The 15986-nt window shown below is 52.2% G+C and overlaps 1 long non-coding RNA gene across 18 annotated transcripts in view; it reads left to right on the top strand.

Moving 5' to 3' along the window:
* Positions 1–15986, top strand: part of LOC111164421 (uncharacterized) — a 402877-nt gene that overhangs the window by 142403 nt on the left and 244488 nt on the right. For all 18 annotated transcript variants that reach the window (XR_016388300.1, XR_016388302.1, XR_016388301.1 and 15 more), the window contains exon 3: positions 3881–4017. This is a non-coding gene — a long non-coding RNA (uncharacterized LOC111164421). The remainder of the gene's footprint in view (positions 1–3880; positions 4018–15986) is intronic.

Raw genomic sequence — 15986 nt, 5'->3', positions numbered from 1 at the left:
TGAGGAAACTGAGGCATAGGGAGGCCAAGTGACTGGTCCCTGGTCACATTCCCAGGAAGTGGCAGAGGTGGGATTCAAATCCAGGACTGTCAGTCTGCCTGCTAGGCAACAGGAATAATGACAGCGATTAGACACCGAGAATAACAAAAGTGTTAAGCATTTACCCCGAGCCACACGTCGCGTTGTACTTTCTACGTACGTTGCTGTGGTCCCCACCCCAGTCTCGGAAAGTAGCTGCTCTCCCCAGCCCTGATTTACAGATGATGGTCAGGGAGGTTAAGTAGACCGCCCAGGGTGCACGGGTGCTGACTGGTGGGAACTAGCTCTGACCCAGGCAGCCTGTGTTCTGAGTCTGTACGTGTTGCCTCTGCGCTCTGGCCTGCTGGATCTCGTAGAATCCGGGGCAAGCGTGTGAGCCAGGCTGGGGCCTTCACCAGCTTTGCCCCTCCAGGAGAGGCACAGCAGTACCTGTGTTTATGTCCTTTTCCGGGGCCTTCTCCGGGGGGAACAAACACATCCCAAGGCCAGGGCCTACTCTCGGGGGCTTCCTGGGGGAAGCTGTCCTGTCCTCTGTTCTTGTAGGCACTGCAGCCCACCACTATGGTCTGTTTGCTGTGAACGGGTGGCATTTTGATGATTTCCAGGTCAGGAGTCCCCGTGCGGTCGCTTATTTCATGGCCGGCTCACTCTTTCCTGCCAAGCAGCCCAGGGCCCTGTATGGGGTGGCTGGTCCTGGCTGCCATCAGTGTGCCCAGGTGGCCCTGCTGCCCAGGCGGCATCCATGTGGCGTCTGGGCCGGCTGCCCAGTGCCACGGTGGCCTTGCTCACAGCAGAGCTGGTGATTAATCACTGGTGCTCTATGTCACACTCTGTGCCCCTTACCTTCTCGTTGGAGAAAGGAAGATGGTACAGCCCCTTTTTTCAGGTGGTAGAAAGGAGTAGATGCTCTGGAACTGTGACACGCTTGAAATGCTGTAGGCAGAGCAAGGAAGGTCCCGGCCAGGGGGCTGGTGTCTGGGCCCCCATCCGCCCCTCACTTCCTTGGGACCTTGGGGGTCACGGGTCTGCCCATCATGGGCACTCAGGCTCCCCGTTCATCAGAGCACAGTGCCGGGCCCCAGCAGTGATCTCCCTCCGTCCCGGGCGACATCAGGGAAGTATTGTCAGCATCCCTACGAAAGCCCGTGGCCCCCTTGGTTCAGATTCAAGTGTAGAGTATCTCCGAGAGCCACAGAGCAGGTGGAAGTCTGCCCTTTGGACAGCGTGTCAGGCAGGAAGGTCTAGGAGCAGCAGCCCCTTCTCCCTTCAGGCCCAGGCCCCGGGCACATGCTACCTGCTGGGCGTCGTCCTGCCGCCCCGCTTCCTCTTCTGCTGCGCTTGCCAGATTCCTGGGAGGAGCAGCCGTGCGCGTCCTGTCACCCTGTGCCCGGCCAGTCTCCTTTCTCCCTGGCTTGTCTCTCTACGTGACCGCACGGCCTGTCAGGCTCCGTGTGTTGAGGCAGGGCTGTGACCTTCCCACTCGCACCCTGGCCAGCCCAGGCCGCCCTCCCCTCCGCATGCTCTGCCCTCGCGCCTCTCTCTGGCTGGGCCGACCCCTGGGAGAAAGTTAGAAATTTTAGCTCCCTAATTTCCATGGAACATTGCTCCGTGCATATGGTTTAAAACATTAATTAAAAACATTAATCAGTCTGGCTGCCTTGGAGAGAGGCTCTTTTTCTGTAGGAGCTGACCTTCTGGTTCCTGTAGGCTCCTTACAAGGAGAAGGGGTATAGGGATGAGCCTGCACACCAACAGTTCATACCTGTGACCTGACCTCCTGGGATCCTGGTAGGTGCTCACTGAGGTCCGAGAGGATATTACATTTCCCTAGTACTCAGAGTTTACAGAGCCGCTTTTGCGTGCACGATCTCACTTAATCCTGGCAGCACATCTGGGAGATGGGGTAAGTGTCATAATCCATTCCATTTCACAGATGAATAAACTGAGACGTGAGAGCCACAGCCAGGCCTGGAGCTGACTAGCTGTGACGCAGACCTCAGCCTTTAGTGCTGTTTGCGTTGGCTTCACTGGTTCCCTCAGCCCCCCGTGTACTGAGGCCTCGCACTGAACAAGTCATGGTGGTGAGACAGAGGGGAGACCTTGTTTTCCCCCCCTTATTGGGAGGAGACGAAGAATTTAGGGCCCGGGCATTTGCTTAAGTGCGGTACTAATGACAGCTGACGTTTCTAAGTGTTCGTAAGGCACCAGGCCAAGAGCTGAGCTCTGCGGGGATTCTCACCTCACACTAAGAACAAACCTTTAAGATGAGAAACTGAGGCTCAGAGAGCTGAAGTCGCTCGCGCAGGCTCCTCAAAGGACCTTTTCAGTCATAGAACTGGGATGCCAAGCCAGGCACTCTGACAAGAGCCTACAGTCAACCAGGAAGCTGGGCTGCTGCCTTTTTTGGGTAATGAAGCGAATGCATTTCGACAATGAGGCGAAAAGTGCTTTCCTGGTCAAAATGTCTGAGAAGCGTGGGAGGCTGCCCACAGAGGGAGCGTGGATGTGCTGAGGGTGGCATCTTTCTCAGCGCATGGCTAGTCCAGGGGGCTTCTCTGAGGGAGGGGGGATTTGCCCTCTCCTGCTGGGAACTGGGACTCGGATGGATTTAACCAGCGCTTGATGGGAGCAGACAGGAACTCTCTGGGGCTTGCAGAGCTCTTGTAGGTCGGTCCGTGATGCTAACACATCCAAGGGAGGAATGTGACAATCAGAAGGCTTCAGAGAGGCAAACCGGGGCCGAGTTTTTTTTTTCCTGGAGGAGAGAGAGGGAATTGATGGCGGGGAATCCAAACTGTCTGGCTTCCTCTCTCTCAGCTGAGCGAGCAGCCTATGTGCTGCTCTGCTTCTTCCCAGACTTGAGGGCAAATCCCCCTTCAGAACTTGTCAGCCTTCTGTCTCCTGAGTCTGTGCTCACTGAGCCTCGTCTCCTTGACGATCTGGCAGCCACGATGCTGGGAGATTTTGCGGGGAGTAGGGGTGGGCAGGAGGGAGGTCTGGAAGGAGAAAGGATCACCCCATTGTAAATGTGACAGTGTGGCTTTCTGTGGGTGCTGCACCACCCCTTGAAGGAGAGGAGAGGGTCCGTGTCTGCACCCACCCAGCTGAGCGTTCAGCCCTGCTTCCGGGGATTTTAGGAGGTCCTCCCAGAGCTGGTAAACCAGGGGCGGCCCCCGGGACCCATTCCCCACACCACTCCACCCTTTTGGCCTCTTCATGTAAGCCATCTCCATTAGCAGTTAGGATAAGAATCTCTGGCGAGGCTACGTTTTTGGTTTCCTGAGTAACGCATGGTGTCCACTGATCCCATGTTACTACGTGACAGTGTTGAGGGCAGATAAAGCTTACAACCAAGTGAATCTGATGCAGCTCCCATGATTCACGTACTCCCCACCGTCCCTAGAATGGGTTGGGCTTCCAGGGACTGGCCATTCTCAGAATTAAGTTGTTGGGTATGTTTCTCCTTCCCCTCTACCCAGAATTCCTGGAATCAGATGAATGAAAAAGCTTTAGCGGGGAAGGAAGGGGACCATGATTGATGGAGGGGGGGCTTGGGAATCAGGAACACCTGACCCTCTGTGGCCTGGCTGCTTACGTGACTTCCGAAATATGGAGCTGCCAAGACCGATCTCGTAGGGTCAAGTGGCTTCATGTGGTCAAATGTCCAACACAGTCCTTGGCACATAATAGCTACTCAATAAATGCCTGCTCTTCAGATGCTTCTCATTTAGCATAGAGTAAATATGCACTTCTTATTTTTTAAATGAATGAAATCTCTCATTACCAAATTCATTCATGTGAGCAGTGACACTAATAATTCCCTTTTCTTGTATGTTTCTAGCATCCTGTTCCACCTGGGATTTAGGTGCCTTTAATTTGACAAAAAAAGAATACGTATCCATTCAATACTCCAGAGGGACTTGAAAACTGTTCTTCCCTGAACGAAAGCTGGAATATCATGGGATGTGAAGAATCAAGGTAAGGGATTTTCTCCTCTTGAGCCTTATGGAACCAAAGATGGCTGTTGGAATTGGTGATCTCTCGCAGCACAGCTTGGGGTGTGGTTTCTGACTGCTCGGCCCAGCTTCCTGTGCTTGGGAAGCTGGCTTTCCATAACCCTGATACACAGGACCCGGTTCTCAGTGCCTGGACCTTGTGCCAGGGGGGCAATCCCTCTGTCCCCAGCTGAGGAAGGAGTCCACCATCTCCTAGGTGGATGCACCACACTTTCCCCCCTGGCAGAAGGTGGGGATGGCCCAGCCGTCCTGCTGAGGTGCGTGGAGCCCACGCGGGGGGAGAGGATGGCTGAGTTTGCTGGGATTACGTGATCAGGTCAGCAGGCCTTCGGGGGCATCCAGAAGTGACCTCTTCCTCTCTCCCTGCCTGCTTGCACTGCGTGCGCCGGCTGCCGCGTCTCAGGCTGCTTGGGGTAAAAGGGTGAGAGGTTAAAACTGACGGCTTTAGGCAAACCCCGGTTTTCCTGGTTTTGCTACTTGCGTCGGCCTCTCCCCAAGCCTCAGTTTCCTCATTTGTAAAATTGGGGTCCTATGAGTGCCCCAGGAGGATGTTATGGGTGCTGAGTGAGATGGTGGAGATAAAGAGTTTACCATTCTGCCTTTCACAGAGGAGGAAATGCTCCAAAACGGAAGAGGGTTTTGTTTGTTTGTTTGTTTTCAATGCATTAGTTACACCATTTAGAGGTCCTGCCATGCAGCAGGCTCTTTCCCAGTCCTTGCTCTGCTGTTCTCTCTGCCTCTCACCTGCCACCAAGTCTGCCTGGGAAACGGCTTGTGAATCACGTTCGGTCGTGCACAGCCCCCTCGACCTGAGCAGAGTTGATTCCTCCCCACACCGGGCTGTAGCCGGCCGTTGAAGGCATGCGTTTATGTGCCACGTGACTTCTCCTGCCCTCCCCTGCCCGTCCCCCTACTCATCCCCCCGGTCACTGGTGAGTTTGTTTAGAGCAAGGACTCTTAACACCCCAGCGTTGGGCCTCCCACTGTGGACATTGAAAGAACAAATGAATGAATCATTGAAAAAGAGGGCATAGAGAGGAAAAGCCAGAGTGGGAACCAAAGGGAGAAAGTTGCTGAAGATTTAGAGCAAAGAGTGAGGTCGGTCACATTTTCTTTTTCTTCAGCAAGGCGTTGAGATGATAAGTAACATGCTGGAAAAAGGAAAAATGAGGCCTACCACACACTGGAAAGCTCTTCGAGGGTGGAAGTTTGGGTGAGAAAGTGTGAGCTGGTGAGAAGACAGTTAGGGAGGTAGAGCTGAGGACGCGGCTGAGGATCGTGTTGATGTGACCCACAGAGACGGAGGGCACGAGGCCTTGCCCTTCGGTCAACGTGGCGGCCGGCCCTGACACACAGAGGGTTCTCCAGATTCACCAGGAATCTGGGAGGCCTGGGGAGGGTCCCTTGTCCATTCCGAGAGGCTTCCGGGAGAGGGTGCTGCCCCTTGAGACTCTTGGAAGATGGCGTATGAAGAAGACCTACCAGGAGCTGAGCTGACGAGCCTTTCCGTCCTCGGGCGCTCGGCAGCCCTGCACGCTCACGTTCGCCATTCGCTTTTATTTCACCATCTACTTACTTGCTGATTCTGGTGTCAGGAGGCAGCCACAGTGAGTGCAGCTCTCAGGCCATCCTGTGAAAGTGCTGCGTGCCTTTCTTGGGCCCTCAAGCACTCAACCAGTCCTTGAGTTTTGTTTCAGAAGCCCACGCTCCCGGTCCAGGCCACGAGCTTGGGGTGCAGGAGTGTGTACGTGGACGTGCAGTCACCTGTTCTGGGATTCCCCCGCTCCCGGTAGCACCTGCAGGGCTGGAGCGAGCTGTTCCCGCGTCCGGGAAAACGGCAGATAGCAGTCCAGTCACTGGGGCGGAGAATCTGAAAGCTGGAAGAACCGTTCTGTTGATGGAGGAAAGGCTTGGCAGGTCTGTCTGGGGCTAATGGGAGAGGAAGTTCCCTAGAATTCAGCTGCTGGGAGCAGACAGAGCAGGAGTAGACGCTGGGAATCCGAGGCTCGCAGACCTGAAGGCGTCCCCCGGTCAGGGCTGCTCTGTCCTAGGGGCTCTGAGAAAAGCCCAAACATCTGTGCTTGTGCCTGTGGTGCTACTTGTTCTAAAGGCACTGCTCTCCCACTGGGAGCCTGTCTGCCCTCATCCCTGCCTAGAAATCAGCTCACCTGGGCTGCACGCCAACAGCAGGCCTCCACACCCTTCCCATCCCTGGGACTGTTTGCACTGTTCCTGCCGTAACCGGGATTTTACCCCAGTTGCACTTCCCTCTACCCCCTGTGACCCTGGGCAAGTCCTTTATAGCTCTCCACGCCTCTTTTTCTCAGCTGCAGATCCTGGCCTGAAGAGATGCTCAGCGAGAGGGAGCCCTTGTTATCTGCTTCTCTCCCACCTCCTTACCTGTCTGGCTCCTGACTGTGTTAATTCTGTCGCATCCCGGCCCCTCCTCGCACCTGCGCGCAGCGTTGCCTTCTTCCCTTTGACGCTCACCTTGCCTTTTTGGACTCCTCTCCTGGGCCCGCCTCCCTCTGGGAGCATCTCTTGGGTCCTGCCTGATACTCCCAAGCCAGCCCTCTCTAGCCTTTGGTGAGAGGGTGTCTGAAGTCACCTGCCTGCCTGTCCTCAGACACGAGCCAGCCCTGGTCTTTGGCCACAGGCTACGTGTGTCAAGGTTGCTTCCTTTATTCAGTGTCCGGAGTGTTTGCTGAAAGAATTCCCGACCCACTCGGAACTCTACCCTTGAAACAGAAACGGATTCTCAAAACACCTCTGCTACTGGCCCATTTTACTATTACTGTTTCTTGTGGTTTCATATTGAGGTTTTTGGCTCATTGCATCTGACCTGGAGTTTATTTTTAGTAGTGAAGACAGAGTTCAATTAATGTCAAAACATGAGGGCAAATGCAGAGGAGGGATTCAGAAGTCTAGGGGAAAATGTGCCTAGTTTTGCTTCTTCTGATAAAATCTGTCACACCAGCAGACGCCGAGCTTTCTCGGCGGTGCCCGCGATGGGCTTTGCAGAGGCTGGGAGTCCGAGCCACCCCCCGGAAAGCGAAAGCGTTTCTGGGTCTCTTTCAGTCCAATTTATCCAGCAGCTGGCCGCACAGATGAGTACCCACCGCAGTTATCATTGCGGGTGATAGTTATTATAATCAATGTTAAAGGCCAGGCTTTGGAACCTTCAGTTCTTATCTCCCCCATGGCTTCGGGTTCCTTCTGTCTCCGGAAGAAGCGTCCACCTTGTTTGAACACCAGCTCTTCTCCCTGGATTGGGAATGTTTGGAGAACAGGCTCTGGGTCTTGCTGTCTCTTTCGCCCCAGCTTTTGGCACCGTGACAGGCGTACAGGACATGCTTGGGGAATGTTTTCTTGGATTGCCTGCACTTTTGGACACTGAGTTGGGGTTAGAAAGTCAGAAATCATGCACACAATGCTCTTTCTTCAAGGGCTCCCGGGTCTGTTCTGGGATTTTGGGGAAACTGAGCACTGTTTGCTTAGGACTTTAGAGTTTATAAAAGTTCTTTTTTGTTCTTCCGTCCTGCTTTTATCCCTTGACTATTTACGGGGAACCTGCACTGTGCCACTCTGCAGGGTGCCTGCAAGCAAGGAGGGACGAACCACTGTTCTGGCCCCGAAGGCAATCCGGAGACGGAGGCTGGCTTTATGGATTCCCGTTATGGACTATATTTTCATGTCCCCCCCCTCCAAAGTCAGATGTAGAAACCCTAATCCCCAGTGTAATGGTGTCAGGAGGTGGGGCCCTTGGGAGGTGGCCGGGTCTTAAGGGTGGAGCTCTCAGGATGGGATTGATGCCCTATAAGAAGAGGCATGGGAGAGTAACGTCTCTCTCTGCTCTCTGAGAGGTGCAGACACAGCCAGAAGACAGCCTTCTGCAAACCAGGAACTGAGTGAGCTTCACCTTGATCTTGGACTGCCAGCCTCCGGAACTGTGAGGAATAAATTTCCATTGTTTAAGCCACCCAGTCTGTGATACCTTGTTATAGCAGCCTGAGCAGAATAGGACTCCTGTATTTCACAGACGGATGAGTTGGAAACTCAGAGCAATTGTGCTGCTGGGAGCTCCCTGCTAGTTCGTGGTGGATCTCACAGACGAGCGTGGATCTTCTGAATCCAGGCACCTGAACCTGCTCCCCCGCTACGTGCCACGTGATCCGCAGGCGTGTCTGGACTTTCTCTTTGCTGCTCCTCTCTGCTCCGTCATCTGTTTCTCCCTCCCCTCCCCTCCCCTCCCCTCTGCTCTTCTCTCTTTTTCTCTGCTGTCTCCCTTTCCCCCTCTCCCAGTTCTTGTTTCTTCTGAAGATGAAGATCTTTCTCTCTGTGGTGCCTTTTGGGGGAAGGTACCTGATGATAATGGCATTGTGCTTGAGCTCGTCCCGCCTGGGGTGGTGTCTGTCTCACTGAATCCACTTCCCCAGCACCTACTGTGGGGACTGGCGTGATGTAGCAACTTCCTCCGTCCCTCCCTGCCCTCTTCCACTGTCCCACTGTGAGCCAGGTGTTGCACCCAGCTATGGGAGGCAACAGACTAGGTAAAAAATGCCCTGGGGGAGACACAGTATATCCGAACAACTGTTGTTTGCACAGCGTCATGGGCCGGATGTTTGGACACCCTCCAAATCCCCAGATTCGTATGCTGAGAGTCCTAACCCTGAGTGTGGCTGTACTGGAATTAAGGGAGTAATTAGGTTAAATGAGGTCATGAGGGTGGAGCCCTGCTCTGATAGGAGAGCTCAGTGGAGACCTCCCTCTCCCTCTGTCTCTGCCATGTGAGGACACGGCGGGAAGGCGGCTGTTCGCAAGCCAGGGAGAGAGCTCTCAAATCTCGAGACCCTCGATCTCGGACTTCTGTGCTCCAGAACTGTGAGAACAAACGTCTGTTGTGTGAGCCACGAAGCCTCTGGTGTTCTGTTATGGCAGCCCGAGCTGACTAAGACACACGGTGGATGCACGTCTCAGGCCATGGGCTGCACGGCAGTTTGATTGCCTTGGTCCCAAAGCCTCTCTTGTGGTGTCGAGCCGCGGCTCATGCCTATGAAGCTTCCCAGTCCCATCTCTAAAACAAGGAGCCCAGACCGAGTTCTCTTGTCCCGCTCTGTCTGTATCCGGACGTCCAGGGTTTCCCTAAGCTGGGCCCAATTCTATGTTTTCACTCTTCTTCCTTGCTCAGGTGTACTTAGGTGTATACTGAACCCTCCTGCGGTTGTAGCGTCAGGCTCCTGGAAGCAGCAGCAGCTCTGGACTCCTGGTCTTGCGCTTGTGATCCGCTGGGCTGCCTCCCTTTTAAGACGCTCTCCCCATGTTACAGGAGGTTGTTCATTTTGTTAGTCGTTTGTGCATTCTGTTGGTCAGTCAGTTTGCCTCCTGAAGTACTAAGCCCTGGGTATTCTAATAGCTCCTATTACGCACCACTTATAACGTTCTGTCCTTATAGGCGTAGCAGTGGTGCGTATGTTGTATGATGAAGGTTCTGCTCCTAATACTACCAGTAATAATAGTAAAAAGAATAATAGCTCAAATGTATTATTCATAGCGTTCCCAACACTTTACATATATTATCTCATTTGCTTTTCAGAGCATATGAGGAAATGGGGATTAACTAATATGCCCAAGATGGCAACTGGAGGTGTCTCCCCATGGGATGGATGTGAAGCACATGCTAGTGCTTATGTGCTTTTGCATAATTTCAAGCTCTCTCTCTTTTTTAACTTGAGGCTAACGTTTAGAAGCTTTTACTAATGAGAGGACTCTTTGCTAAATTGATGTAAGCGCTACACATCACCAATAACTCCGTCCTGGTGTGTCTCTCCGTGCCTTTTGCCGTAGCCCTCAGACGCCTCCTGTTCCTTCCAGGAGACCTCCCAGCTTGGGCTCTAGGTTTTCTCCAGGTTTCACCCATCCTTTTCTGCTCCCCTGGGACCCAGGTTTACCTGGCGGAACTGGACAAAATGTGAGACCCAGCAGGTTTTGTTTTTTTTTTTTTTAATTTTTTAAAATTTTATTTATTTATTTTTGGCTGCAGTGGGTGTTTGTTCCCGTGCGTGGACTTTCTCTACTTGCGGCGAGCAGGGGCTACTCTTCGTTGGCGGTGCGTGGGCTTCCCATAGCAGTGGCTTCTCTCGTTGCGGAGCTTGGGCTCTAGGCATGTGGGCTTCAGTAGTTGTGGCTCGCGGGCTTAGTTGCTCTGCGGCGTGAGGGATCTTCCCGGACCAGGGCTCAAACCCGTGTCCCCTGCATTGGCAGGCGGATTCTTAACCACTGCACCACCAGGGAAGCCCCCAGACCCAGCAGGTTTTATCCCTGGTTTGTAATGGAGTGAACAGCAGAGCTCCACACAGCAGTCTAGTGACCTGGCTTCTTCTGGGATGTGGGTGGCTTTCAGAAACCCTGAGCTGCCAAGCCTCCGGGTCCTCCTTGTTGCTCTCAGTGATGCCTGGTCTGCTGGGAACTCACACTCTTTGGCCCCTAGCCATTTTCTCTCCAGTTCTGTCCCTTTCCTGGAGCTCGTTGTAATGGGTGCCTTTATGAAGAAAATACCCATTGTGGGATGCAAGGCATCTGGAGGATATTTTTTTTCCTCCCTCCAAAGATGAAACCTTAAGACTGAGGGATCCACCCTCAGTCTTGTAGGCCAAGCATCCTACAATGTCTGGCCGCAAGGACTCAGAGGGACATTTTTCTGCTGTTGCAAAGCAGAGGCACCTGGCTTCATCCCCGTGGGAAAGCCTTTAAAAAATGTTGGCTTAAGGAAAAGTTTCATCAAAATAGAAACGCCGATCGAAAGAAAAAGCCGATCGAAAGCGTCACCCTCCCTGAGCTGGCCTCTTCCCTGAGTATCAGCACCACCGCTGCTGGAGCGGCAGGGAATTGGGAAAGCGACTGGCCATGGTGGGGCGGGGTGGGGGGGTGCTGCACAGGGAGCAGAAAGGAGATGCGTGCCCAGATCTCTCTGCTTTGCCACCTGCCAGCCCCTTGCCAGCTGGGATGAAGGCTCTAGGTGCTTTTGAGCCTCGGTTTCTTGCTCTGAGGACCAAATGACACGGTTGTCTGTGACTCCTCGAGTCACCGAAGATGCTCCACCCACGGGCGCTGAGCTGAGGAATTCATTGGTCATTTGCTTCCAGGCTTTGAACCTCATTTTCCTCAGCTCTCATTGAAAGCAGAGTGCCGGACGGCTGCCCTGGTCTGTCAGTCCCTCCCAGCTTACACATTTCACATCCGCGCCAGTTGCCTTTTCGGGATTGATAGAATGTTTTCAGAGTTTAATGGGAACCGTATACAGCAGCCATCAGGAGGGGCAGAAATGGAAGGAAATATTCCAGGTGTCATAATTTTTCCACTCCCCCGCACACTTCCATCACACATTTTTGAAAACAAACCTTATTTTCAGAACAGTTTCTGATTTTACTGAAAAACTGTGACGACAGTTCACAATTTTGAACTGTCTTCAAAGTATGTGGGATGATCCCATATATCCCACATCCAGTTCTCCCTACTGCTCACTTCTTACATTAGTGTGGCACAGTTGTTACAAGTAGTGATCAATATGGGTGCATTATTGTTATCGACTACAGCTTATACATTTTTTTTTTAGGTTTCCTTAATGTTTACCTGATGTCCTTTTTCCGTTCCGCCATCCCGTCCAGGATACTATGTTACATTAAGTTGTCATGTCTCCTTAGGCTCCTCTTGGCTGTGAAGGTTTCTCAGACTTTCCTTGTTTTCGATGACCTTGATGGTTTTGAGGAGTACAGGTCGGGTATTGTATAGATTGTCCCTTTATTGGGATTTGTCTGATGTTTTTCTCATCATTAGTCTGAGATGATGCATCTTAGGAGGAAGACTGCAGACGTAAAGTAACCCTGACCGCCTGGCTACACTACTGTTAGATTTCTCCACCATGAAAATACCTGCCCCCGCCCCATTTCCTCACCGTACTTGGAAGGATGTCACACCTCTGGAGTGGGGCGTTTTGCTCCCCCTTGATGCGAAGTATCTACACAAATTATTTGGAATTCTCCTTGGGAGATTTGTCTCTTCTCCCCCATTTCTTTATATCCATATGGACTCGTGGATATTTTTAGAGACTTTGGATTCTACTTCAATATGACTTTATGTTGCTCATAAAGCAACATTGAGCAACGTTCTGTTGCTCAAATTCTTTCAGCTTTGGCCATGGGGAGCTCTTTCAGTTGGCTCCTGGGTCCTTTTGATATACGACCATCATCGTTGCCGGGCGGCCCGGGGCGGGGGGGTTGTTTTTTCCTTTTTTTTTTTGAGCATTTCCTTCCTTTCTGGCATGACAAGGTGCTCCAGGCTCATCTTGTACATTTCCTGCCCCAGACCTAGAATCAGCCATTTCTCCAAGGAGGCCTGGTTTGCTTTCTTGGAACATGGTATTAGAAACCAGCGTATGGGTGTGAGATGTGTTCACTACTACTGGGGCATCCCTGCTTCTAAGTCTTCTTAGCCAACAGAGCAATGAAATACGTGTGAGTGTCCTAACCCACGTGTATACACATGTGTATAATTGTTTCCATAGGTATCCATCGTATCTGTTAAGCTAGCCATGAATTCATACTGATGTCCCAGCTCTCACCCATTACTACTCCATACGCTTCTGAACAGACAGACATTTGTTGGCCCACGTTGGTCGGCAAGAGGAAGTACTGAATGGTAAGTTCTAAAAGTCCCCACGGGCAGAGAGCAGTGGGATGAGAACGCTGGACTTTTCCCTGTGGACAGTGTAGTCTCGTGAGCAGAAGTCAAGAGTTGGACACAGTTGGACAGAAACTCAGAAACACGTGCCGTCCAGAATGCTTGCAGACCAGACGCTGTCACACTCGCAGGCCTTGTGTGCCTTTTGTCCTCCTGGGAAGCCTGTCCTGTCCTCCCTCCCCTCCCACGTTATCCCCACACTATACCCTCTCCCCGCACACACGCCTAGAGTCCCCTGGGCTTACCCCATCAGAAATATGCCCACTTAAAAAAAATTCTTTGCCTGTCTGCTGCTCCCAAGTAGACCGCATCCTTGAGGGAAGCACTGCGTCTCGCAGGCAGTGGTGCCTTGCACAGTCTCCCAAAACCAAAGCCAGGTCCGTCCATTCACTTTCAGAGTTTGTTGGGGGAATAAAGCAGTGGACAAGACACATGCCCCTGCCTTGTTGGAACCTGATACACACTGAATGCAAGTGAAGGAATTCACATACAATGCAGAATCCCCTACCCCATTTCCTTTTTGGCCAAGGGTCTCAAACTCAATTGTCTCCAGGGACCAGGCAGGCAATATAAGGAATGACGTGGGCCTGGTGGGCAACTGGAAGGCGTGCATAGCTGATGAAGAGCCAGGACATCTGGTGTGGCATACCGACCTGGCCGCCCGGCTCAGGCCAGCGTCCTGCCTGATGGTCCGGGGTCTGTGCCTGACTAGTTGTTCCTAAGATTTTTGACTCACATGCCCAGTATAAACGGGGTGGTGCCCAGTCCATGGCCGCTGATCATGGTGCTGGAGAACTGCTGGCCTAGCGTGGCCGGATCTGACTGTTCCAGGGAGCCTGGAAGCCGGGGAGCTGGGGGAGTCTTGCCCCTTTCTGTTCACTTCTGCTCGTTCCTGATATCACTGGAGCAATACTTCTTCCCCTGCCGGCAGCACTTGGTCCCAATAGCAATAGTTGCTTCCAGTTTGCAGGGACTTCTTTGTCCCCTACTCCGGGAACCAGCCTCATTGGCTGCTCTAGAGATGACATCCCCAGCAGGGCTCCCTGGGATCCCCCAGACTTCTCAGTTCCGATAATCCTACCCCATGCCCCATCCCCATGTGCTTGCTCTCTACCTCTCGGCTACCTCGGACTCTCCCTCCTGTCTTTTCAGTAAACGGTTCATTCTTTATCTGAAATTCAACGGGTATGCTTCCTCTTCCCATGTTGAGCCTTGATTAATGCGCAAGGTGTTATTTCTATATTTCCTACCCTTGCCGTTTTCGCTCAGTTGAGCACAAAGCAGGTTTCCAAGCCTGTCGCTTTGAGGCCGACTGCCGGCCCGCCGCCCCCCACCCCCACCCCACCCCACCCCAAACCCACCACCCACCTGCAGCCACGTGCCCGGAAGCCCTGCGTCTTACGCTCATTGCTTGCTGGCTTCACCCGCTCGTGCTGCTTGCACACAACCACGGGCCACTCCCGGGGGGCTTGCCAGTGGCCCCTTTCCACAGCCTGCTGCGTCTGGAGATGAGGCTTTGGGTTTTCCACAATAAACACCGGTCCCCAGGGTGTGCCGGGTTTCTCTGTGTCTGCAGGGGTGTGTGCGCCTGCTGCGTGGAAACAACCTTGTCAAAATAAACCAGGGCTATGCTGACAGGGGGAAGTGAGGCTGGCCGGAGGAGAAGACGTGGGCTGGGTGCTTCTTGGGGGGTTTCCTCTGTGCCAGTGCCCTACAGGAGGCTGCCTCTGCCATACTTCCTGGACCCTTCCGACTCCCCCATGGCCCCCGTTGGACACAAGACTCTCTTGCTACCTTCCCACGTTGAGCCGTTCACTGAACAGTGTGCCTCCAAACCAGCTCTTCTGCCATGATTTTCCCCTTTGCTCTGAACTCACCGTCCTGACCTGACACGTCAGCAGTCCTTTTGTCACTCCAGTGATGCAACTTTATGATTTTCAGGGTCCAATGTGACTGATTAAAAATCATGATATTCCTCGGGAATTCTCATCGATCGTGATCATTGTGATGCTCAGCTGTGTCAAACGCTGGTCTTTGTGAGATGGGCGGACTTACTGGGGGTATATATTAGTTTGCATGGGCGGCTGTGACAGAGTACCACCCGTGAGGTGGCTCAAAACAACAGAAATATATACTCTCACAGTTTTCCAGGCTAGAAGCCTGAAATCACAGTGTCAGCAGGGTTGCCTTCCCTCCAAAGCTTCTAGGGAAGCATCCTTCCTTTCCTCCTACCTTCTGGTGGTTGCTGGCAATCCTCGGCCTTCCTTAGCTTGTAGGTGCATCACTTCAATCTCTTCCTCCATCCTCACATAGACTCCTCTCCTGTGCATCTGGTCCAGATTGCCCTTTTCTTATAAGAATTAGGTCTACCCTAATCTGACTTCATCATGTTAACTTGATTACTTCTCCAAGACCCTATTTCCGAATAAGGGCACACTCACCAGTATTAGGAGTTAGAACTTGAGCATAACTTTTAGGGGGGGATACAGTTCAACCTGCAACAAGGATATGAAGAAGTGTTACAGCTTCTAGTTTTGTTTATTTGTTTCCTATAAAATGTCGTATGTTTTATAATAATATAGGTGTTTCTGTGTATAAATTATAAACAAATACATAGATACTGGGGGCTATCCTCAATCATGAGTGATGAGGACATAGTTTAAAAACAAACCAGTCAGTCCACTGGTCTGGTTTATGGAGGGCCCGGGTCTTAGTCAACCTGGGCTGCCGTAGCAAAATACTATAGATCAGTTGGCCTCAACAACAGAAAATTTGTTTTCTTACAGTTCCGGCAGCCGGGAAGTCCAAGATCAAGGTGCAGCTGGTTCAGTTTCTGGTGAAAAGTGCTCTTCCTGGTTTGCAGACAGCTACTTTCTTGCTGTATCTTCACATAATGAGGCAGGGGTGGGGGGTGGGATGGGAGAGGAGGCACTAGCTTTCTGGTGTCTCTTCTTATATAAGTGCGCTAATCCTGTGGGGTCAGGGCTCCACCCTTATGACCTCATTGAACCTTAATTACCTCCATTAAGGTCCGATCTCCAAGTAGAGTTGCACTGGGGATCAGGACTTTAACATATAAAGTTGGGAGAGGACACAATTCAGTCTGTCGCAGGTCCCATCTTCTGGATTTTGTTATACAGTAAGATTCCCTTGGTTCTTATGAATTACAAGAAAAAAAGTTAAAGTCTGGTTTGG

The sequence above is a fragment of the Delphinapterus leucas genome, chromosome 17 (genome assembly GCF_059928025.1).
Source record: "Delphinapterus leucas isolate spDelLeu-1000000601 "Yukka" chromosome 17, BTC_Dleu_Yukka2, whole genome shotgun sequence".
Lineage (NCBI taxonomy): Eukaryota > Metazoa > Chordata > Mammalia > Artiodactyla > Monodontidae > Delphinapterus > Delphinapterus leucas.
Note: the sequence above shows the minus strand (reverse complement) of the source record. Positions and strands in the feature narration are given on the sequence as shown.